Source organism: Oncorhynchus nerka, linkage group LG18 (genome assembly GCF_034236695.1).
Source record: "Oncorhynchus nerka isolate Pitt River linkage group LG18, Oner_Uvic_2.0, whole genome shotgun sequence".
In the NCBI taxonomy this organism is placed as follows: domain Eukaryota; kingdom Metazoa; phylum Chordata; class Actinopteri; order Salmoniformes; family Salmonidae; genus Oncorhynchus; species Oncorhynchus nerka.
Genome location: NC_088413.1, coordinates 758015 through 778182, shown reverse-complemented (window position 1 = coordinate 778182; position 20168 = coordinate 758015). Strand labels below are relative to the sequence as shown.

Genomic DNA, 20168 nt, shown 5'->3' with positions numbered 1-20168 from the left:
ACCTTCCTCCCCGTTTCTGTTTTGTTAATGAAACGGCGGTGAGGAGTGTTGGGCAGAGGAGCAGCTCTGTTGTACATGCAGTGCATTAGGAAACCCCTCACTTTTCCCACATTTAGTTCCAGACAACGCCATTCCTCGGGGGCCTGATTGGTGTCATAGTTTTGCCCCAGGTAACACACCTGACTCCATGAATCACCTAATCCTGATCTTCAGGTTAGAATGTGATTAGTTTAAATCAGGTGTGTTTGCTGGGGATGGGGGAGAAAGTGTGACTCCCCCCGAGGACTGGAGCTGCCCAGGCCTGCCACGGTTACAGCCTTATTCTAAAATAGATTACATTGTTTTTATTCTGTTAATCAACCTATACCCCATAATGACATCACAATACCCCATAATGACATCACAATACCCCGTAATGACATCACAAGCAAAAACATGTTTTTAGAATGTTTTGTAAAAAAAAAATAAACAAGTGAAATATCACATTTACATAAGTATTCAGACCCTCTACTCAGTACTTTGTTGAAGCACCTTTGGCAGTGATTACAGCCTCAAGTCTTCTTGGGTTTGACGCTACAAGCTTGGTACACCTGTATTTGGGGAGTTTCTCCCATTCTTCTCTGCAGATCCTCTCAAGCTCTGTCAGGTTGGATGGGGAGCGTCTATTTTCAGGTCTCTCCAGAGATGTTAGATCGGGTTCAAGTCCGGGCTCTGGCTGGGCCACTCAAGGACATTTCAGAGACTTGTCCCGAAGCCACTCTTGTGTTGTCTTGGCTGTGTGCTTAAGGTCGTTGTGCTGTTGGAAGCTGAACCTTCATCCCCAGTCTGAGGTCCTGAGCGTTCTGAAGCAGGTTTTCATCAATAATCTCTCTGTACTTTGCTCTGTTCATCTTTCCCTCGATATTGACTAGTCTCCCAGACCCAGTAACGACTGACTAGAGTTAGTGGAACTTGGGGTTCTGACCCAGTAACGACTGACTAGAGTTAGTGGAACTGGGGGTTCTGAATGGCTGTGACGTTCAGGGAGAAACGGGTCTGACCCAGTAACGACTGACGAGTCGACGTTCAGGGAGAAACGGGTCTGGTTCTGACCCAGTAACGACTGAAAGAGTCGGGTTTCGTTTAGGGAGAAACGGGTCGGGTTCTGACCCAGTAACAACTGACGAGGCGACGTTTAGGGAGAAACGGGTCTGGTTCTGACCCAGTAACGACTGACGAGGCCCCTCACAGGTGGTCTTTGTAGCGGATGCAAGCTTCAGCGACGTTCAGGGAGAAACGGGTCTGGTTCTGACCCAGCTTTATAGAGGTGGTAGAAAAGGTTCCCAACTGTTATACTGAAGTGAAAGTAAAGATACTTTCTTTTTTTTAATAGAAAATGACTCAAGTGAAAGTCACCCAGTAAAATACTACTTGAGTAAAGGTTTTTGGTTTGGAATATCCGTTAAGTATCAAAAGTAAAAGTATTAATAATTTCAAATGTCTTATATTAAGCAAATATTATTTATTTATTTATGGATAGCCAGGGGCCACACTCCAACACTCAGACATAATTTACAAATGAAGCATTTGTGTTTAGTGAGTCCATCAGATCAGAGGCAGTAGGGATGACCAGGGATGTTCTCTGTTTAGTGAGTCCTCCAGATCAGAGGCAGTAGAGATGACCAGGGATGTTCTCTGTTTAGTGAGTCCCCCAGATCAGAGGCAGTAGGGATGACCAGGGATGTTCTCTGTTTAGTGAGTCCTCCAGATCAGAGGCAGTAGGGATGACCAGGGATGTTCTCTGTTTAGTGAGTCCTCCAGATCAGAGGCAGTAGTGATGACCAGGGATGTTCTCTGTTTAGTGAGTCCTCCAGATCAGAGGCAGTAGGGATGACCAGGGATGTTCTCTGTTTAGTGAGTCCTCCAGATCAGAGGCAGTAGAGATGACCAGGGATGTTCTCTGTTTAGTGAGTCCTCCAGATCAGAGACAGTAGGGATGACCAGGGATGTTCTCTGTTTAGTGAGTCCTCCAGATCAGAGGCAGTAGGGATGACCAGGTGAATTTCACCCCCCCCCTGTCCTGCTAAGCATTCAAAATGTAACAAGTAGGACAGCGGAGTCAATCTCTGTTTCCGGAGTTGATCAGAGGCTTTAAGGATGTAGGGATGTTCTAGGATATAATAATCCTTTTCACCCCCCCCCCCTTAAAAGATGTAGATGCACTAGTGTTAAGTGGCTGTCCACTGGATGTCATAAGGTGAATGCTTTAGATTTGTAAGTCGACTCTGGAATAAACCCCAAAACTGCTAAATGGTACTTAAATGTAAAATGTAAGTACTTTAGGTTATCAGAGAAAATGTGGAAGTAAAATTATTTCCTTTAGAAATGTAGTGAAGTAAAATTGTCCATTTAATGACATACAGATAAATCCCCAAAAACTACTTAAGTGGTACTTTAAAGTATTTTAATTTATATTGAAGTACTTTTCCACCATTTCATCACAATACCCCATAATGACATCACAATACCCCATAATGACATCACAATACCCCGTAATGACATCACAATACCCCATAATGACATCACAATACCCCATAATGACATCACAATACCCCGTAATGACATCACAATACCCCATAATGACATCACAATACCCCGTAATGACATCACAATACCCCGTAATGACATCACAATACCCCGTAATGACATCACAATACCCCGTAATGACATCACAATACCCCATAATGACATCACAATACCCCATTATGACATCACAAGCAAAACATGTTTTTTTCTTTTCCACCATTGCATCACAATACCCCATAATGACATCACAATACCCCGTAATGACATCACAATACCCCATAATGACATCACAATACCCCGTAATGACATCACAATACCCCATAATGACATCACAATACCCCATAATGACATCACAATACCCCGTAATGACATCACAATACCCCGTAATGACATCACAATACCCCATAATGACATCACAATACCCCATAATGACATCACAATACCCCATAATGACATCACAATACCCCATTATGACATCACAAGCAAAACATGTTTTTTTCTTTTCCACCATTGCATCACAATACCCCATAATGACATCACAATACCCCGTAATGACATCACAATACCCCATAATGACATCACAATACCCCGTAATGACATCACAATACCCCATAATGACATCACAATACCCCATAATGACATCACAATACCCCATAATGACATCACAATACCCCATAATGACATCACAATACCCCATAATGACATCACAATACCCCATTATGACATCACAAGCAAAACATGTTTTTAGAATGTTTTGTAAAAAAAAAAAAAAACAAGTGAAATATCACATTTACATAAGTATTCAGACCCTCTACTCAGTACTTTCTTCTCTGAATAAAACGACTTAAGTGGTACTTTAAAGTATTTTAATTTATATTTAAGTACTTTTCCACCATTTGCTTTATATTGTTAAAAGAATGCAGGTACTTAACATTACCATTGGAGAAGGGAAGCCTTGTGTTTCTATGTTAAACTGTAGTAGCCCTGCTGCTACATAGGACCTGTTATGAAATAGAGCTGTTAAACTGTGGTATCCCGCCTGCTATATATATATGACGTGTTGTCATGAGTAACATAGGATTTCACAGCCTCCGGCGGCCGTTCGGGTAGATTGAGCCAGAGAGCGACAGAGAGGGAGAGGCAGAAAGACAGACAGAGAGAGAGAGAGGCAGAAAGACAGACAGAGAGCGACAGAGAGGGAGAGGCAGAAAGACAGACAGAGAGAGTGAGAGGCAGAAGCTGAGCTCTCTGGTCTTCTCCCCTCATTCTCCTTTTTCACAGCCTCCAGGAGGCTGTTCGGTAGATTGAGCCAGAGAGCGACAGAGAGGGAGGCAGAAAGACAGACAGAGAGAGAGTGTGAGGCAGAAGCAGAGCTCTCTGGTCTTCTCCCCTCATTCTCCTTGAGCCAGAGAGCGACAGAGAGTGAGAGGCAGAAAGACAGACAGAGAGAGAGAGAGACAGAGAGAGAGGCAGAAAGACAGACAAGAGAGAGCGACAGAGAGAGAGAGGCAGAAAGACAGACAGACAGAGAGAGAGAGAGAGAGAGAGAGTGTGAGGCAGAAGCAGAGCTCTCTGGTCTTCTCCCCTCATTCTCCTGCCTGTGTTTCAGCACCCATCCCCCCCTCCACTCCTGTCTGCAGCTTGGTTACTGCTGCTCTGTGCCTTGGAGACACACGGAGGAAGAAGTGGTGTCTGCTGGGTCCTAGTGCTAGGGGGCGTTCTGCTGGGTCCTAGTGCTAGGGGGCGTTCTGCTGGGTCCTAGTGCTAGGGGCGTTCTGCTGGGTCCTAGTGCTAGGGGCGTTCTGCTGGGTCCTAGTGCTAGGGGCGTTCTGCTGGGTCCTAGTGCTAGGGGCGTTCTGCTGGGTCCTAGTGCTAGGGGCGTTCTGCTGGGTCCTAGTGCTAGGGGCGTTCTGCTGGGTCCTAGTGCTAGGGGGCGTTCTGCTGGGTCCTAGTGCTAGGGGCGTTCTGCTGGGTCCTAGTGCTAGGGGCGTTCTGCTGGGTCCTAGTGCTAGGGGCGTTCTGCTGGGTCCTAGTGCTAGGGGCGTTCTGCTGGGTCCTAGTGCTAGGGGCGTTCTGCTGGGTCCTAGTGCTAGGGGGCGTTCTGCTGGGTCCTAGTGCTAGGGGCGTTCTGCTGAGCTGGGTCCTAGTGCTAGGGGCGTTCTGCTGGGTCCTAGTGCTAGGGGGTTCTGCTGGGTCCTAGTGCTGGGAGCTGGTTTTATTCCAGTCGTAGTGCTGGGCGCTGGTTTTATCCTAGTGCTAGGGGGAGCTGGTTTTATTCCAGTGGTACATTAGTAATGGGTTTTATTCCAGTGGTACTTAGTAATGATACATTAGTAATGGGAGCTGGTTTTATTCCAGTGCTTAGTAATGGGAGCTCTTTTATTCCAGTTGGTAAAGTTGGTTTTATTCCAGTGGTACATTAGTAATGGGAGCTGGTTTTATTCCAGTCGTACATTAGTAATGGGAGCTGGTTTTATTCCAGTGGTACATTAGTAATGGGAGCTGGTTTTATTCCAGTGGTACATTAGTAATGGGAGCTGGTTTTATTCCAGTGGTACATTAGTAATGATACATTAGTAATGGGAGCTGGTTTTATTCCAGTTGTACATTAGTAATGGGAGCTGGTTTTATTCCAGTTGTACATTAGTAAAGGGAGCTGGTTTTATTCCAGTGGTACATTAGTAAAGGGAGCTGGTTTTATTCCAGTGGTACATTAGTAATGGGAGCTGGTTTTATTCCAGGGGTACATTAGTAATGGGAGCTGGTTTTATTCCAGTTGTACATTAGTAATGGGAGCTGGTTTTATTCCAGTTGTACATTAGTAAAGGGAGCTGGTTTTATTCCAGTGGTACATTAGTAATGGGAGCTGGTTTTATTCCAGTTGTACATTAGTAATGGGAGCTGGTTTTATTCCACTTGTACATTAGTAAAGGGAGCTGGTTTTATTCCAGTTGTACATTAGTAATGGTACATTAGTGAAGGGAGCTGTTTTTATTCCACTTGTACATTAGTAAAGGGAGCTGGTTTTATTCCACTTGTACATTAGTAAAGGGAGCTGTTTTTATTCCAGTGGTACATTAGTAATGATACATTAGTAAAGGGAGCTGGTTTTATTCCAGTGGTACATTAGTAATGGGAGCTGGTTTTATTCCAGTGGTACATTAGTATAGGGAGCTGTTTTTATTCCAGTGGTACATTAGTAATGGGAGCTGGTTTTATTCCAGTGGTACATTAGTAATGGGAGCTGGTTTTATTCCAGTGGTACATTAGTAATGATACATTAGTAAAGGGAGCTGGTTTTATTCCAGTTATATATTAGTAATGGGAGCTGGTTTTATTCCAGTGGTACATTAGTAATGGGAGCTGGTTTTATTCCAGTGGTACATTAGTAATGGGAGCTGGTTTTATTCCAGTGGTACATTAGTAATGGTACATCAGTAATGGGAGCTGGTTTTATTCCAGTGGTACATTAGTAATGATACATTAGTAAAGGTAGCTGGTTTTATTCCAGTGGTACATTAGTAATGATACATTAGTAAAGGTAGCTGGTTTCATTCCAGTTATATATTAGTAAAGGGAGCTGGTTTTATTCCAGTGGTACATCAGTAATGGGAGCTGGTTTTATTCCAGTGGTACATTAGTAATGATACATTAGTAAAGGTAGCTGGTTTCATTCCAGTTATATATTAGTAAAGGGAGCTGGTTTTATTCCAGTGGTACATTAGTAATGGGAGCTGGTTTTATTCCAGTGGTACATTAGTAATGATACATTAGTAATGGGCGCTGGTTTTATTCCAGTGGTACATTAGTAATGGGAGCTGGTTTTTATTCCAGTGGTACATTAGTAATGGGAGCTGGTTTTATTCCAGTTGTACATTAGTAACGGGAGCTGGTTTTATTCCAGTGGTACATTAGTAATGATACATTAGTAATGGGAGCTGGTTTTATTCCAGTGGTACATTAGTAATGGGAGCTGGTTTTTATTCCAGTTGTACATTAGTAATGGGAGCTGGTTTTTATTCCAGTGGTACAGTAGTAAAGGGAGCTGGTTTTATTCCAGTGGTACATTAGTAAAGGGAGCTGGTTTTATTCCAGTGGTACATTAGTAATGGCAGCTGGTTTTATTCCAGTTGTACATTAGTAATGGGAACTGGTTTAATCCAGTGGTACATTAGTAATGGTACTTCAGCAATGGGAGCTGGTTTTATTCCAGTGGTACATTAGTAATGGGAGCTGGTTTTATTCCAGTGGTACATTAGTAATGGTACATTAGTAATGGGAGCTGGTTTTATTCCAGTGGTACATTAGTAATGGGAGCTGGTTTTATTCCAGTGGTACATTAGTAATGGTACATTAGTAATGGGAGCTGGTTTTATTCCAGTTGTACATTAGTAATAGGAGCTGGTTTTATTCCAGTTGTACATTAGTAATGGGAGCTGGTTTTATTCCAGTGGTACATTAGTAATGGGAGCTGGTTTTATTCCAGTGGTACATTAGTAATGGGAGCTGGTTTTATTCCAGTTGTACATTAGTAAAGGGAGCTGGTTTTATTCCAGTTGTACATTACTAATGGGAGCTGGTTTTATTCCAGTTGTACATTAGTAATGGGAGCTGGTTTTATTCCAGTTGTACATTAGTAATGGGAGCTGGTTTTATTCCAGTTGTACATTAGTAATGGTACATTAGTAATGGGAGCTGGTTTTATTCCAGTTGTACATTAGTAATGGTACATTAGTAATGGGAGCTGGTTTTATTCCACTTGTACATTAGTAAAGGGAGTTGGTTTTATTCCAGTTGTACATTAGTAATGGTACATTAGTAATGGGAGCTGGTTTTATTCCAGTTGTACATTAGTAATGACACATTAGTAATGGGAGCTGGTTTTATTCCAGTTGTACATTAGTAAAGGGAGCTGGTTTTATTCCAGTGGTACATTAGTAATGGGAGCTGGTTTTATTCCAGTGGTACATTAGTAATGATACATTAGTAAAGGGAGCTGGTTTTATTCCAGTTGTACATTAGTAATGATACATTAGTAATGGGAGCTGGTTTTATTCCAGTTGTACATTAGTAATGATACATTAGTAATGGGAGCTGGTTTTATTCCAGTGGTACATTAGTAAAGGGAGCTGGTTTTATTCCAGTGGTACATTAGTAATGGGAGCTGGTTTTATTCCAGTTGTACATTAGTAAAGGGAGCTGGTTTTATTCCAGTGGTACATTAGTAAAGGGAGCTGGTGTTATTCCAGTTGACCTATATGGACCAGACCTTAACCAATCATCTCTCTCTGTAGATGGTAGTGAAGGACCAGACCTTAACCAATCATCTCTCTCTGTAGATGGTGGTGAAGACCTACATGGACCAGACCTTAACCAATCATCTCTCTCTGTAGATGGTGGTGAAGACCTACATGGACCAGACCTTAACCAATCATCTCTCTCTCTAGATGGTGAAGGACCAGACCTTAACCAATCATCTCTCTCTGTAGATGGTGAAGGACCAGACCTTAACCAATCATCTCTCTCTGTAGATGGTGAAGGACCAGACCTTAACCAATCATCTCTCTCTGTAGATGGTGGTGAAGACCCACATGGACCAGACCTTAACCAATCATCTCTCTCTGTAGATGGTGAAGGACCAGACCTTAACCAATCATCTCTCTCTGTAGATGGTGAAGGACCAGACCTTAACCAATCATCTCTCTCTGTAGATGGTGGTGAAGGACCAGACCTTAACCAATCATCTCTCTCTGTAGATGGTGGTGAAGACCTACATGGACCAGACCTTAACCAATCATCTCTCTCTGTAGATGGTGAAGGACCAGACCTTAACCAATCATCTCTCTCTGTAGATGGTGAAGGACCAGACCTTAACCAATCATCTCTCTCTGTAGATGGTGAAGACCCACATGGACCAGACCTTAACCAATCATCTCTCTCTGTAGATGGTGGTGAAGACCTACATGGACCAGACCTTAACCAATCATCTCTCTCTGTAGATGGTGGTGAAGGACCAGACCTTAACCAATCATCTCTCTCTGTAGATGGTGGTGAAGGACCAGACCTTAACCAATCATCTCTCTCTGTAGATGGTGAAGGACCAGACCTTAACCAATCATCTCTCTCTGTAGATGGTGGTGAAGACCTACATGGACCAGACCTTAACCAATCATCTCTCTCTGTAGATGGTGAAGGACCAGATCATCATCTCTCTGTAGATGGTGAAGGACCAGACCTTAACCAATCATCTCTCTCTGTAGATGGTAGTGAAGGACCAGACCTTAACCAATCATCTCTCTCTGTAGATGGTGGTGAAGACCTACATGGACCAGACCTTAACCAATCATCTCTCTCTGTAGATGGTGGTGAAGGACCAGACCTTAACCAATCATCTCTCTCTGTAGATGGTGAAGGACCAGACCTTAACCAATCATCTCTCTCTCTAGATGGTGGTGAAGACCTACATGGACCAGACCTTAACCAATCATCTCTCTCTGTAGATGGTGGTGAAGACCTACATGGACCAGACCTTAACCAATCATCTCTCTCTGTAGATGGTGGTGAAGGACCAGACCTTAACCAATCATCTCTCTCTGTAGATGGTGACCTTAACCAATCATCTCTCAGATGGTGGTGAAGACCAGACCTTAACCAATCATCTCTCTCTGTAGATGGTGGTGAAGGACCAGACCTTAACCAATCATCTCTCTCTGTAGATGGTGGTGAAGACCTACATGGACCAGACCTTAACCAATCATCTCTCTCTGTAGATGGTGAAGGACCAGACCTTAACCAATCATCTCTCTCTGTAGATGGTGGTGAAGACCTACATGGACCAGACCTTAACCAATCATCTCTCTCTGTAGATGGTGAAGGACCAGACCTTAACCAATCATCTCTCTCTGTAGATGGTGAAGGACCAGACCTTAACCAATCATCTCTCTCTGTAGATGGTGAAGGACCAGACCTTAACCAATCATCTCTCTCTCTAGATGGTGGTGAAGACCCAGACCTTAACCAATCATCTCTCTCTGTAGATGGTGGTGAAGACCTACATGGACCAGACCTTAACCAATCATCTCTCTCTCTAGATGGTGGTGAAGACCCAGACCTTAACCAATCATCTCTCTCTGTAGATGGTGGTGAAGGACCAGACCTTAACCAATCATCTCTCTCTCTAGATGGTGGTGAAGGACCAGACCTTAACCAATCATCTCTCTCTCTAGATGGTGGTGAAGACCCAGACCTTAACCAATCATCTCTCTCTGTAGATGGTGGTGAAGGACCAGACCTTAACCAATCATCTCTCTCTCTAGATGGTGGTGAAGACCTACATGGACCAGACCTTAACCAATCATCTCTCTCTGTAGATGGTGGTGAAGACCTACATGGACCAGACCTTAACCAATCATCTCTCTCTGTAGATGGTGGTGAAGACCTACATGGACCAGACCTTAACCAATCATCTCTCTCTGTAGATGGTGGTGAAGACCTACATGGACCAGACCTTAACCAATCATCTCTCTCTCTAGATGGTGGTGAAGACCTACATGGACCAGACCTTAACCAATCATCTCTCTCTGTAGATGGTGGTGAAGACCTACATGGACCAGACCTTAACCAATCATCTCTCTCTGTAGATGGTGGTGAAGACCTACATGGACCAGACCTTAACCAATCATCTCTCTCTGTAGATGGTGGTGAAGACCTACATGGACCAGACCTTAACCAATCATCTCTCTCTCTAGATGGTGGTGAAGACCTACATGGACCAGACCTTAACCAATCATCTCTCTCTGTAGATGGTGAAGGACCAGACCTTAACCAATCATCTCTCTCTGTAGATGGTGGTGAAGACCTACATGGACCAGACCTTAACCAATCATCTCTCTCTGTAGATGGTGAAGGACCAGACCTTAACCAATCATCTCTCTCTGTAGATGGTGGTGAAGACCTACATGGACCAGACCTTAACCAATCATCTCTCTCTGTAGATGGTGGTGAAGGACCAGACCTTAACCAATCATCTCTCTCTGTAGATGGTGGTGAAGACCTACATGGACCAGACCTTAACCAATCATCTCTCTCTGTAGATGGTGAAGGACCAGACCTAACCAATCATCTCAGATGGTGGTGAAGGACCAGACCTTAACCAATCATCTCTCTCTGTAGATGGTGGTGAAGACCTACATGGACCAGACCTTAACCAATCATCTCTCTCTGTAGATGGTGAAGGACCAGACCTTAACCAATCATCTCTCTCTGTAGATGGTGGTGAAGACCTACATGGACCAGACCTTAACCAATCATCTCTCTCTGTAGATGGTGGTGAAGACCTACATGGACCAGACCTTAACCAATCATCTCTCTCTGTAGATGGTGAAGGACCTGAGACCTTCCAATCATCTGGCCTCAGATGGTGAAGACCTGAGGAACCCCCAATCATCTCTCTCTCTAGATGGTGGTGAAGACCTACATGGACCAGACCTTAACCAATCATCTCTCTCTGTAGATGGTGGTGAAGACCACATGGACCAGACCTCAACCAATCAAACTGAGATGGTGGTGAAGACCTAACCTTCACCAGACCTTAACCAATCATCTCTCTCTGTAGATGGTGAAACTGAAGGTAACTGGTCATCTCTCTCTGTAGATGGTGGTGAAGACCCAACCTTAACCAATCATCTCTCTCTGTAGATGGTGGTGAAGACCTTCATGGACCAGACCTAACCAATCATCTCTCTCTAGATGGTGGTGAAGACTTACATGGACCAGACCTAACCAATCATCTGAGATGGTAGTGAAGGACTAGACCTTAATCAATCATCTCTCAACACAGATGGTGGTGAAGACCTTGGACCAGACCTTAACAATCATCTGAAGGTAACTGTAGATGGTGAAGGACCAGACCAACCAAACCCCCATCTCTCTCTCTAGACAAACTGAAGACCTAACTGGTCCAGACCTTCCAATCATCAACTCTGTAGATGGTGGTGAAGGACCAGACCTCACCAATCATCAAACTGAAGGTAACTGGTCTAACCTTCAATCACAACCAGATAACCCCCACATGGACATGGACCAGGACAAACTGAAGGTAAACTGGTCTCCATCTGGCCTCAGAGTTCTTCCTGAGGAACCCCAACAAGGACGACAAACTGAAGGCCTAACTGCCTGGCTGACATCCTTCAGGACAACCCCCTGACCCCTTACACCTCACACGACAAACTGAAGGTAACTGGTCTAACCTTCAACACAACCCATAACCCCCACACCTCACACGACAAACTGAAGGTAACTGGTCTAACCTTCATCTAACCTTTACATAACCCCCACACCTCACACGACAAACTGAAGGTAACTGGTCTAACCTTCATCTAACCTTCAACACAACCCATAACCCCCACACCTCACACGACAAACTGAAGGTAACTGGTCTAACCTTCATCTAACCTTCAACACAACCCATAACCCCCACACCTCACACGACAAACTGAAGGTAACTGGTCTAACCTTCAACACAACCATAACCCCCACACCTCACACGACAAACTGAAGGTAACTGGTCTAACCTTCAACACAACCATAACCCCCACACCTCACACGACAAACTGAAGGTAACTGGTCTAACCTTCAACACAACCATAACCCCCACACCTCACACGACAAGCTGAAGGTAACTGGTCTAACCTTCAACACAACCATAACCCCCACACCTCACACGACAAACTGAAGGTAACTGGTCTAACCTTCATCTAACCTTCAACACAACCCATAACCCCCACACCTCACACGACAAACTGAAGGTAACTGGTCTAACCTTCATCTAACCTTCAACACAACCCATAACCCCCACACCTCACACGACAAACTGAAGGTAACTGGTCTAACCTTCATCTAACCTTCAACACAACCCATAACCCCCACACCTCACACGACAAACTGAAGGTAACTGGTCTAACCTTCAACACAACCATAACCCCCACACCTCACATGACAAACTGAAGGTAACTGGTCTAACCTTCAACACAACCATAACCCCCACACCTCACACGACAAACTGAAGGTAACTGGTATAACCTTCATCTAACCTTTACATAACCCCATACTGGACATTACCCTTTATAAAACCATAACCCATACTGGACATTACCCTTTATAAAACCATAACCCATACTGGACATTACCCCTTTATAAAACCATAACCCATACTGGACATTACCCTTTAGAAAACCATAACCCATACTGGACATTACCCTTTAGAAAACCATAACCCATACTGGACATGACCCTTCATAAAACCATAACCCATACTGGACATTACCCTTTATAAAACCATAACCCATACTGGACATTACCCTTTATAAAACCATAACCCATACTGGACATTACCCTTTATAAAACCATACCCTTTATAAAACCATAACCCATACTGGACATTACCCCTTTATAAAACCATAACCCATACTGGACACTACCCTTTATAAAACCATAACCCATACTGGACATTACCCCGTTATAAAACCATAACCCATACTGGACACTACCCTTTATAAAACCATAACCCATACTGTACATTACCCTTCATAAAACCATAAACCATACTGGACATTACCCTTTATAAAACCATAACCCATACTGGACATTACCCTTTATAAAATCATAACCCGTACTGGACACTACCCTTTATAAAACCATAGCCCATACTGGACATAACCCTTTATAAAACCATAACCCATACTGGACATTACCCTTTATAAAACCATAACCCATACTGGACATTACCCTTTATAAAACCATAACCCATACTGGACATAACCCTTTATAAAACCATAACCCATACTGTACATTACCCTTTATAAAACCATAACCCATACTGGACATTACCCTTTATAAAACCATAACCCATACTGGACATTACCCTTTATAAAACCATAACCCATACTGGACATTACCCCTTTATAAAACAATACTCTTTATAAAACCATAACCCATACTGGACATTACCCTTTATAAAACCATAACCCATACTGGACATTACCCCTTTATAAAACAATACTCTTTATAAAACCATAACCCATACTGGACATTACCCTTTATAAAACCATAACCCATACTGGACATTACCCTTTATAAACCCATAACCCATGCTGGACATTACCCTTTATACAACCATAACCCATACTGGACATTACCCTTGATAAAACCATAACCCATACTGGACATTACCCTTCATAAAACCATACCCCATACTGGACATTACCCTTTATAAAACCATACCCTTTATAAAACCATAACCCATACTGGACATTACCCCTTTATAAAACCATAACCCATACTGGACACTACCCTTTATAAAACCATAACCCATACTGGACATGACCCCTTTATAAAACCATAACCCATACTGGACACTACCCTTTATAAAACCATAACCCATACTGTACATTACCCTTCATAAAACCATAACCCATACTGTACATTACCCTTCATAAAACCATAAACCATACTGGACATTACCCTTTATAAAACCATAGCCCATACAGGACATAACCCCCTTTATAAAACCATAGCCCATACTGGACATTACCCTTTATAAAACCATAACCCATACTGGACCTGACCCTTTATAAAACCATAACCCATACTGGACATGACCCTTTATAAAACCATAACCCATACTGGACATTACCCTTTATAAACCATAACCCATACTTGGCATTACCATTTATAAAACCATAACCCATACTGGACATTACCCTTTATAAAACCATAACCCATACTGGACATTACCCTTTATAAAACCATAACCCATACTGAACATTACCCTTTATAAAACCATAACCCATACTGGACATTACCCCTTTATAAAACAATACTCTTTATAAACCCATAACCCATACTGGACATTACCCTTTATAAAACCATAACCCATGCTGGACATTACCCTTTATAAAACCATAACCCATGCTGGACATTACCCTTTATAAAACCATAACCCATACTGGACATTGCCCTTAATAAAACCATACCCCATACTGGGCATTACCCTTTATAAAACCATACCCTTTATAAAACCATAACCCATACTGGACATTACCCTTTATAAAACCATAACCCATACTGGACACTACCCTTTATAAAACCATAACCCATACTGTACATTACCCTTCATAAAACCATAACCCATACTGGACATTACCCTTTATAAAACCATAACCCATACTGTACATGACCCTTCATAAAACCATACCCATACTGGACATTACCCTTTATAAAACCATAACCCGTACTGGACATTACCCTTTATAAAATCATAACCCGTACTGGACACTACCCTTTATAAAACCATAACCCATACTGGACATTACCCCTTTATAAAACCATAACCCATACTGGACACTACACTTTATAAAACCATAACCCATACTGGACATTACCCTTCATAAAACCATAACCCATACTGGACATTACCCTTTATAAAACCATAACCCATACTGGACATTACCCTTTATAAAACCATAACCCATACTGGACATGACCCTTTATAAAACCATAACCCATACTGGACATTACCCTTCATAAAACCATAAACCATACTGGACATTACCCTTTATAAAACCATAGCCCATACTGGACATTACCCTTTATAAAACCATAACCCATACTGGACATTACCCTTTATAAAACCATAACCCATACTGGACATTGCCCTTTATAAAACCATAACCCATACTGGACATTACCCTTTATAAAACCATAACCCATACTGTACATTACCCTTTATAAAACCATAACCCATACTGGACATTACCCTTTATAAAATCATAACCCATTCTGGACATTACCCCTTTATAGAACCATAACCCATACTGGACACTACCCTTTATAAAACCATAACCCATACTGGACATTACCCCTTTATAAAACCATACCCTTTATAAAACCATAACCCATACTGGACATGACCCTTTATAAAACCATAACCCATACTGGACATTACCCTTTATAAAACCATAACCCATACTGGACATTACCCCTTTATAAAACCATAACCCATACTGGACATTACCCTTTTATAAAACCATAACCTCTGTATAACCAGGACTGATTTATAAAACCTTTGACCTTCCTCCTGTCAGGACATCTTCCTGTTCATCAAACAGCTGAAAGGACTGGAAGACACCATAAAACAGTTCAATAATACCCTACCTGCTGGAGGTGACTGGACAGGGGTTACCCTTTATAAAACCATTACCCATGCTGGACATCACTAGTTACCATAACCCAAACTCATAATTATAGCTAAAACCATACCCCTATTTCTTCAATTGATATTTTTAATATTTTTTATAAACCTAACCTTAACCACATTGGCTTATCTTAAACCATGTCCATAAAGCTACATTTAAAAAACCATGAATGTTTACTGATATAACCCATCTGACAGCTGAATGGGGTTAAAGGTCAGAGGCTGGGGGACCGGCATAAAATATCTCCGTTGCATATTATCCCTTTATAAAACCATAACTCTCTGGACTCTCTCTCTCTGTCTCTGTCCCTCTACTGTCTCTCTCCTCTCTGTCTCTCTCTCTCTCTGTCTTTATAAAACCATAACCCATACTGTGTCTCTCCCTGTCTCTGTGTCCATAACTCTCTGTCTGTCTTTCTCTGTCTCTCTAACTCTCTAACCCATACTGGCATTACCCTTTATAAAACCATAACCCATACTGACATTACCCTTCTAAAACCATAACCCATACTGGACATTCTCCCTTTATAAAACCATAACTCTCATACTGGACATTACCCTTTATAAAACCATAACCCATACTGACATTACCTTTATAAAACCATAACCCATACTGGACTCTCTACTCTTTATAAAACCATAACCTTTACTGGACATTACCCTTTATCCATAACCCTTTCTGGACATTACCCTTTATCTCTAACTCTGGACTCTTATCTGTCCATAACCCTCTGTCTTCTCTTTCTAAAACCTACTCTCTGTCTTTCTCTGTCTCTAAAACTGTCTCCCTACTGGACTGTCCCTTTGTAAAACTGTCTCCTCTACTGTCTCTGTCTCTGTCTCTGTCTCTGTCTAACCCATACTGTCTCTACTCCTGTCTAAAACCTGTAACCCATACTGTGTCTCTACCCTTCTGTAAAACTCTACCTCTCTCTCTCTCTCTCTATCTCTCTCTACTGTCTTTATAAAACCTGTCTCCCATACTGGACTCTCTACCCTTTATAAAACCATAGCCCTACTGTCTCTCTCTCTTTATAAAACCATAACCCATACTGGACATGACCCTTTATAAAACCATAACCCATACTCTGACATTACCCTTTATAAAACCATAACCCATACTGGACATTACCCTTTATAAAACCATAACCCATACTGTCATTACCCTTTATAAAACCATAACCTACTCTGTCCCTTTATCTGTCCATAACCCATACTGGACATGTACTCTTTATAAAACCATGTCTCTCTGTCTGTCTCTCTTTATAAAACCTAACTCTCTGTCTGTCTCTCTTGTCTCTAAACCCATAACTGTCTGTCATCTCCTTCTCTGTCTCTGTCCCTCTGGACATTACCCTTTATGTCTCATAACCCTACTGTCTGACTCTACTCTTTATCTCTGTCTCTACTGTCTGTCTCCTCTGTAAAACTCATAACTCTGTCTCCGTTTATAAAACCTCCCATGTCTGGTCTCTCTCTTTATCTCTCTCTACTGTCTCTCTCTCTGTCTAAAACCATAAACCATACTGGTCTCTCCCTTTGTAAAACCATCTCCCATACTGTGTCATCTCCCTTCTGTGTCCATACCCATACTGGACATTACCCTTTATAAAACCATAACTCCATACTGGTCATTACCTCTTTATAAAATCATAACCTCTACTGGACATTTCCCTTTATAAAACCTAACCCATACTGGACTCTACCCCTTTATAAAACCATGTGTCCTCTGGACACTACTGTTTATAAAACCATAACCCATACTGTCTCTCTGTCTAAAACCATCCATCTGTGTCTCTCTCTGTCTCTCTTCTAAAACCATCTGTCTCTGTCTCTCTCTGTCTTCTGTCTAAAACCATAACCCATACTGGTCTTCTGTCTTTCTCTGTCTCTCCTCTAACCCATCTCTGTCTCTCTCTCTTTCTGTCTCCATAACCCATACTCTGTCTCTTCTAAAACCATAACTCCATCTGGACATTACCCTCTGTCTCATAACTCATACTGTCTCTCTCTCTGTCTCTCTCCCTGTACTGGACTCTCTCTCTAAAACCATAACTCTACTGTCTCTACCTCTTCTAAAACCTGTCTCTCTGGACATCTACCTTCTATAAAACCATCCTCTCTGTCTCTTACCTCTTTCTAAAACTCATCTCCCATACTGGACTCTCTCTTATAAAACCATAACCTCTCTACTGTCTCTCTCCTTCTCTCTCCTGTCTCTCCTCTGTCTCTCTCCCTTTATAAAACCATAACTCATACTGGACATTACTCTTTCTAAAACCTCTAACCTCTCTACTGGACATCTCCTTCTAAAACCATAACCCATACTGTCTCTTACCTCTTCTCTAAAACCATAACTGTACTCTCTCTCTCTCCTTTATCTAACCTCATACTGGACTCTCTCTCTCTCTCTCTCTCTCCATAACTCCTCTCTCTCTCTACTGTACTGTCCCTTCTCTCTGTCTGTCTCCCTCTGTCTCATTACCCTTTATCTGTCTCATCCCATCTGGACTGTCTCTCTGTCTGTCTGTCTCTCTCTCTGTCTGTCTTTCTCTGTCTCTCTCCCATCTGGACTGTACTCTTTCTCTCTCCTATCTGTCTTTCTCTGTCTCTAAAACCATAACCCATCTCTGGACATTACCCTTTCTTTGTCTCTCCATAACTGTCTGTCTTTCTCTGTCTCTACCCTTTATGTCTCTAACCTGTCTGTCTCTGTCTCCTTTCTAAAACTCTGTCCATCTGTCTCCCTTCTGTCTGTCTGTAACTCTCTGTCTCTCTGTCTCTAAAACTCTACTCTTTCTAAAACCTCCCTCTGTGTCTCTGTCTCTCTATAAAACCTCCTCTCTGTCTCTCCCTTCTCTGTCTCTCATCCTTTATGTCTCTCTCTCTCTGTCTCTCCTCTCTGTCTCTCTCTCTCTGTCTCTGTCTGTCTGTCTCTCTCTGTCTCTGTCTCTCTGTCTGTCTCTATAAAACCATAACCCTCTGTCTCTCTGTCTGTCTGTCTGTCTCTCTGTCTGTCCATAACCCATACTGTCTTCTCTCTCTTTATAAAACTCTAACCTCTACTGTCTCTCTCTGTCTCTCTTTATAAAACCATCTCTGTCTCTGTCTCTCTTTGTCTCTCTACTGTCTCTCTTTGTCTCTCTCTGTCTCTCTCTCTGTCTCTCCTTTCTCCATCCCTACTGTCTCTCTCTTTCTAAAACCTCCCATCTGTCTCTCTCTTTATAAAACTCTAACTCTCTCTCTGTGTCTCTCTCCTTGTGTCTCTCTCTGTAAAACCATAACTCTCTCTGTCTCTCTCTCTTTATCCATAACCCATACTGTCTTCCTGTTTAAAACCTCTCTACTGTGTCTCTCTCTGTATCTGTGTCTCTAACCTCTCTCTGTCTCTCCCTCTGTCTCTCATAACTCCTTTCTGTCTTACCCTTTATAAAACTCATAACCCTACTGTCTGTCTCTTCTAAAACTCTAACTCTCTGTCATTCTCTCTTCTTTCTGTCTCTCTGGTCTCTCCCTTTCTGTCCATAACCCTCTACTCTTCTCTTTCTAAAACCTAACTCTCTCTGTCTGTCTCTCTCTGTCTCTCTAACTCTCTCTGTCATTACTCTGTCTCTCTAACTCTCTGTCTTCCTCTCTCTGTCTCTCTCTTTGTGTCGTTCTCAAAACCCATTGGAGAAAGGTCAAACCATAACCCGTCTGGCATTTCTCATCCAAATGGGGTTTTGAAAGATGACATGTGACAGTTACAATTTATAAAACCATAACCCTTGCAGTTGAACAGATATTTCAACCCTGCTGGAGGTTTGGAAAACTCATAACCCATACTGGAGGTTTGTTTGGTGAGGCGCCGTCCTGAATACTCTTTATAAAACTGTTGGTGATTTTAACCCCTTGTGGACCTTTTGAAACCTAACCCAATGTTGGTGATTTTAAAACCATAACCTCATTGACTGGAGAACCTTTATAAAACCTACAACCTGCTTTGAGCTGGAGGACTGCACCCATTTATCCAGCTCTTCAAACCATAACCTCTGTCATCAAGTAAGTCCTGTCTGTCTGTCTGTCTGTCTGTCTGTCTGTCTGTCTGTCTGTCTGTCTGTCTGATCAAGCTAGCATATGAGACAGCCTGTCTTTATAGAGGAGGGGATGACAGCCTGTCTCTATAGAGTTCGATAGATACTTCTCTATAGAGGTGAGGTCTCCCTTTCTATAGAGGAGACAGCCATCGTCTGTTATAGAGGACAAAGGACCACAGTCTCTATAGCTAGGAGGCGATGCCTTTTCTTCTCTGATAGAGGAGGCGATGACGGCCCGTCTCTATAGAGGAGGCGATGCCGGCCCGTCTCGAGCC

The 20168-nt window shown here is 42.4% G+C and overlaps 1 long non-coding RNA gene across 1 annotated transcript in view; it reads left to right on the top strand.

Annotated features, from left to right (window-relative positions):
• LOC135561529 (uncharacterized) overlaps nucleotides 1-7928 on the top strand; it is a 31612-nt gene extending 23684 nt beyond the window's left edge. The window contains exon 3 of the long non-coding RNA XR_010459543.1: nucleotides 7905-7928. This is a non-coding gene — a long non-coding RNA (uncharacterized LOC135561529). The remainder of the gene's footprint in view (nucleotides 1-7904) is intronic.
• Nucleotides 7929-20168: the final 12240 nt, after the last annotated feature.